Source organism: Panicum virgatum, chromosome 4N, assembly GCF_016808335.1.
Source record: "Panicum virgatum strain AP13 chromosome 4N, P.virgatum_v5, whole genome shotgun sequence".
Classification (NCBI taxonomy): Eukaryota; Viridiplantae; Streptophyta; class Magnoliopsida; order Poales; family Poaceae; genus Panicum; species Panicum virgatum.
In genome coordinates this window covers 23784982-23791212 of record NC_053148.1, presented here as the reverse complement: position 1 = coordinate 23791212, position 6231 = coordinate 23784982, and the positions used below count along the sequence as shown (strand labels likewise).

Genomic DNA, 6231 nt, shown 5'->3' with positions numbered 1-6231 from the left:
AGATGAATGACGAAGACCAATACGATGACCGTTGATGCTTTCTTGATCTTGGTGATGAAGAACTCCTTTTTCGTTTGCCTTCCAATTGATTGCTTTGTTTTTGTGCAGATATCTTCTTGTATTTATCTAGAAGCTTCTCAAAGGTTGGCTTGATTCTATTTTTTGCACCACCAGACTTTCCAGGTTCAGACCGGTCTAACGAACCGGTCAAACCGGTCCTGTCAGAACCGATATAGATGCTCTTATCCTGCCCCCCAGCCAAACTTGAACATTGTTCGACTATATTGTTTGAAGTATGGTCTCCATTGGGGACAATCTGAGCAACGGAACTAGCCGATGTTTCTTCAACGGTCGGCTTTTCTTTATCTTGTGTCAAATCTGAATTTAACCTACCATCCCTTTTGACACGGTAGACTTGTTTGATCACCTTATGCTTATTGTTCTGCATAGACCGATCTCTTTGATGAAAACGGTCATTATTTCTAAGTGATGATTCATTAATTACCGGCTCTCTATAAATAACATGATTTTGACCAAAATAACTATGAGAAGCCGGCATCCAGGGATCATAAGACCCTGTTGGACAAGAATAAGGCATGTAAAAATAAGGTCCACATGGCATACACATAGGGGATCCATATGACGGAAATGGCATTGACATAGGAACATAATTCCATTGCCGATTCGGATCATATAAATTTTGTTTTGGAACAGATTCTGGTTGCTTGGAATTTTTAGCCCGACTAGCATGTTTGATATATTTTTGTTTTGAGGATTTAACCGGAAGCTTCTTATTGGTCTTCGGCTTTTCTTTTTCATGCTTATGACGGCTTTTGGATTTAACAGTTTTTCAAACACCAATCTCGGGTTTCTTGGGTTTCACCATCTTTGGCTTTGATTTATTTTGCGAAACCCTGGGAGAGGCGGTTAGACCGGTTGGAGAACCGGTCAGACCGGTTGCGGTACAACCGGCGCCTTTGCCATTATTTTGTTGCCCCCCCCCGAGCTTAGAAGTACTAGAATTAGTTTCCTTGCACTTGCTAGGGGATTTTTTATCAACAAATTCGGCTTGAGACGGCCGAATTGTATATTGACCAACAACATCACCAGTTGGCAAATCATTGCAAGGATTATTAGTCGGCTTTTCAATAGCCGATTTTTGAATAACAGAAGTTGCAACTGAACTATCTTCTTTATCAATTAAATACTTGACAAAATCAGATAGCACATTAGATAAAGTACCTGAAAATTGCATCTCCATTAATACATCGATGGTGGATGGTGGCTGCAACTCCTTTATCTTAACGACTCCTTGCTCTGTTATACGAAAACAAGACAAAAGTAGGCCTTCGACTGCTCTGTCGTATTCTCGCTGATACTCTTCAAGTAGTTCTTCATATGATGTTGGATTGCTAGGGTTTGACAAATCGGCCATGATAGCCTGATTCTCTTCCCCAGCGGAGTCGCCAAAATATGTTGACGCCTTTTACGGGCCAACACACGATCGCGCTCGGTCGCGCGACGCGAGGAGGAGCTCCTTACAGCACCTCCTGCGTGGAGCGGTCAGACCGGTTAGAGGGACCGATCAGACCGGTCACCGTGCAGAACGGCGACGATACTACGAACGCTCGCCCGGGAGGGACCCCGTCAGGGCAAGCGCGTGTAGGGTTGCCCTAGGCTCGGCAGGCCAGCTAGGGCGTCCTCAAATGCCATGGAGACGAGAGAAGAATAGCATGTCAAGGTTGGAAAAGTAGGGTAAAGATAAAAAAGATAAAAGATGTGTTTTTGATAGATTCGATTGGGTTGTTCCTTCAATCGGCCGTGACCCTTTATATTTATAGGGTGGGGAAGACTTACCCCGTAAAAAATCCTGTTTACAGATCTAAATCTATTAAGAACTCTAATTGTACTCGGACTCCTCCTAGACCGGTCAGACCGGTTGGACCTACCGGTCAGACCGGTTGGTCATGCCAGATCGTCTACAGACGCCTAGACCGGTCAGACCGACTGGACACATCGGTCAGACCGGTCTGTTCAGGTTACTGCCAATTTTGGTCGTCAACAGCTAGTATGGTTATCATTCGGTTTACGATACTCTTTACCATAGTGCTTCCATGAGGAAAAATACGATACCCTAGAATACTCCAAGGTGAAGTGCTACAGCGGTGATTCTGTTCGCTTGTAGAATATCTATTCTAATCGGGCATAAAAAGCACCAACACTCATCCATCCATTAAAGTACCAACTGGAATTACGCTAGAGCCACCCAAAGAAATGAATCCCGCTGAGACAACTAGAGTTTATGTACCCAGCAATACGTACCCAGGAAATCAACCTTATCAAAATCTATGGCCGGAAAACTTCTCTTGAGTGGCGCCGTCTCCGCTCCCGCCCCCGCCATGGCGGGCCCGTCCGGCGTCTCCTCCTCACGCCGCGGCTGGAGGAGCAGCTGCAGTGGCTCAAGGGCCAACGCCCAGAGCCCCTCGCCCCCCGCTGCTGTGGCGCTCATGCCCAGGGCCGCCATGCAGAAGCTGCCGCCGCCGTCAGCGGCTGGGGCCGCGGAGCCGGCCGCCCCGCCTTCCAGAGGAGGCCGAGAGGCGGGCTGATGCGCCGTCCAAGCCGTCCGTGTCGGCGCCCGCGGTCGATGCGGGCGTGGCCCCGCCGTCGGCGCCGCCGATGGATGAGGCTGGGAATCTGGAGAGGTTCCTCGGCTCCACGACGCCGTCCGTGCCCGTGCAGTACTTGCCCAAGGTCAGGCTCATCAGAATTTTTATCTCCCCCCTTTTAGGCTCATGAGGTGCAGCAGCATCATTTGAATTCAGAACTGATTACTTTATTGTGCTACTCAATTCACTTTGAACTGTAACTAACCTTTGTGCTAAATCCTTGGCATGTTGTCTGGTGTGATGGCATTTTCTACCAATGTTTTACAGTCGTCCGACTAATCGCGATTAGTCAAGCTTATCGTTCCCTTGGCACTGATAAGGAGCAACGACTAGGTATGAGCGACTAGAATTCTAGTCGTCTGATTAGTCGTCGATTAGTCGCGATTAGTCGTTCGACTAGGTTGGAAAACGATCAGATTTGCAGTAATGGGCTGCGTCAACTGTGGTTGGGCTGCGTCAACTGTGGTTGGGCTGCTGGGCTGGCATTAGGCCCATTAGGTTTTAGGTATATATGCACAAATGCATGTGCCTCAGACCCGCTGTCACCCAAATCTCACAAGTGAGTGACCAACTTACCATCATTGCGGTGTTCATGCTTGATATACACTATGTAATATATAGTATACATATCATATCGGTCCTAGCATGATAGGACGACTATACAAACAACTAGGCTCGACTAACCGGCCTGATCGACGACTAATCTCGACTAATCACCTTATCGGTGCTATGGCGACTAGGTTCGACTAGACGACTGTAAAACATTGTTTTCTACTCAAAACTTATCTTCAGTAGGGTAATGTTCTTTTCTAGGCCTTGTGATAAAGACTTTTGTTTGCAAAGTAGTGTCCGTCATTATGTTCTCATTCCTCAAAACCTTGTGAGAATTGCATGACTGGATAACCTTTACATGAAATTTCATTTTTCAGAGCATGGAACAGGCTTGCCCTGTAGTTCATGATGGATTACAGTATTTCACCATTGCTTCGGCAAAGAATTGAAGGTGATTTCTCATTGCCCCTTGAATATCTCTCTATAATTTTCTGGTATAAAAATTATTGTGGTCATGAGTAGGACCATTGGCTGGCATAGACAGATTACCACAAATACATATTTGTCAATGTATTGTTCCTATATGAATGAAAGTCTTATTTGCTAAATTTGAAACGTTTGTCCAGAATTTGAAAGTCTCATATTTGTTAGTGAGCTTGCATCCTGGTGGCTTCCATTGAACACTAGATCAGCGGGTATGTTTCATTGAACACCAGACCTGCATCATGGTGATTTGCTGATTTGTTCTATGGTGATTGTACTGCTTTTTATTTGTTAATTTACTTGGCCTTTGGATTAGGGACCGTGTGTTGCACATAATATTTGATTGACTGCAAGTCTTCAATCTAGGATAGTGACAAGGAATTTGGATGGTCTGATACAAATGCCACATTTTGTGTATTTATTGTTAGGTGACATTTTTAATAGTGCAAGTGGTATTTTTAGAATTCCACAGTTAATTCCTTGTTGCTTGATATGTTGCAAGTCCATCTGTCTTGTTTGTAGTTTGTACTATGGATTGATTCCGGTGAATTTACATTCTTTTCATGTCTAATCTTAATTTATATTATTATTATTGTCATCTCCAAGTTTCATTGCACTTGTGTCGGTCTTTTGGATTTTATCCATGTAGTACTTGTGGGACTTCTATTCCTTCATTGCACTATGCAAATAAATTGATTACAATGGATTAGGATTTAGATAGACAGATGAGATCTTGAACTTAAAACCTTATTAGTTAAGCTTCAGGGAAACATGTCTTGTGTCTATTTTTATGGGTTACCAGTATTTAACTCTATCATTGTGATTGCAGAACGACTTATTTGTTCCCAATGTTTGCAGAGGCAATCCATGTGAAGGATATTGAACAATCAAATTTGCAGGAGAAAAATCAGAGCTGAGTTATGCTTTCGAATGGAGGATATATCCACAAGGAACTAGCGATAACACAAGGTGAGCATCTATTCCACCGAGGCCCCAAATTGCCTTTGCTGTATCATGCCATGTGCTGTTGCAAATGAAATTCCATGCCAATGTTTTTTATGGTATTGATATCATTGTGTTCGGATGAGTATCTTTGTGTGAGATTTGCTATTCCTGTATATATATAATTTAGATTTTGATCTCATGAGATTTTGTTATTAATTCTCATTTGCAGTGGATTTGGCCAACTAAGTATATATTAGTAGTAGTAATATGAATTTGTACAATTTAGAAATAAAACTATAAAAGAGGTCTTTTCTATCACACATTCACTTATAGATGCTTTGTAACCAGATAATATGAGAGTATATATTACCCAGAATAATAGGTGCTTTGTTCACTGATCATGACCTGCACGTTCTAACAAATACAGAGAACAGACTTCTTTGTGAAGAGAGGGAGGGAGGGAGGGAGTTAACTTTGCAATATAGAAACAGATGCATTTTTATTGGTTATGCTTGTTTGCTGTGCAATTTATCATTTCAATAGAAATAGGGGCTTTTCATTCGGGTCCATGAAAAATTATATCATTCAATATGTTGAGCTGCAGAATAATAAGTTTCCGAATTCATGGTGCCAAAATAGCAATCTAAGATTTTTCTAAGTGGTCCATGAAAGAATATGCCACTATCATTCAAGCAATATATTTGGCATTTTGATTTGCAGGTTGGCTTTTTTAATATGGTCGTTTGCCATAACCATTGCACTGCATTTGCAGGAGGCCAATCATGGTTTACATGCATGATAAAGAAGCTGGTGGTTTAATAGCACTACCTGAATATGGCCAATAGTGTGGGACAGAAGATCCCATCAAATTTCTTTATCATGGTTACGACCATTATGAAGCTCTGCAGATACCGGGAAAGGGCGGTCCAAGGTCAAGATTGTAACATTTTCAACTCAGCTTTTCAAATGGTAAGTTTTATGCCTGAAACCTTGGTCCTTTCTTCCTTTAAAATATTTTCACGGTTTAAAATATGCAGAGGTTGGCTTCGAACTTCGACTTCCTCCAACTGAAGATATGGGACTGTATTAGCCTATCATGTCCTAAACTCCCGTGTATGATCTGGTTTGATGATTCTTGTAAAAACTCCAGTTATGGCTAATCGTGGGTGATGTCGATCATGGTCCGCGTGTTTCTTATAGAAAGGGACTAGATTGATTGACTTACATTGCAGTTTTGTTTGTCGTATAGCTTTTAACACATTTCTGGGTGGTGACGGTTGGATATTTGGAACCTGCGTTTCTTTCGTAATCTGCAATTTATCTGTGGCGTTTAGCACGGGCACCTTACAAGTGTAGTCAGTACGGCGATAGTAGTCGAACGTCCGGAGGAAGGCCATGGTTACGGTGTCCAGAGACCAGTCTACTTCATCAGCGAAGTACTTTCTAAATCAAAGGTTAGATATCCATCAATTCAGAAAGTTCTATATTGAATTCTAATCACCTCCCGGAAGTTTTGACACTATTTCGATGAGTACAAGATCTCAGTAATAACTTACTTCCCATTGGCAGATATATTCCACAATTG

The 6231-nt window shown here is 42.6% G+C and overlaps 1 long non-coding RNA gene across 1 annotated transcript; it reads left to right on the top strand.

The window, feature by feature from the left end:
• Positions 1–3845: 3845 nt before the first annotated feature.
• LOC120669797 lies at positions 3846–5962 on the top strand. Its single transcript, XR_005672818.1, has 4 exons — positions 3846–3913; positions 4560–4670; positions 5419–5615; positions 5684–5962. It is a non-coding gene; the product is annotated as an uncharacterized LOC120669797 (long non-coding RNA).
• Positions 5963–6231: the final 269 nt, after the last annotated feature.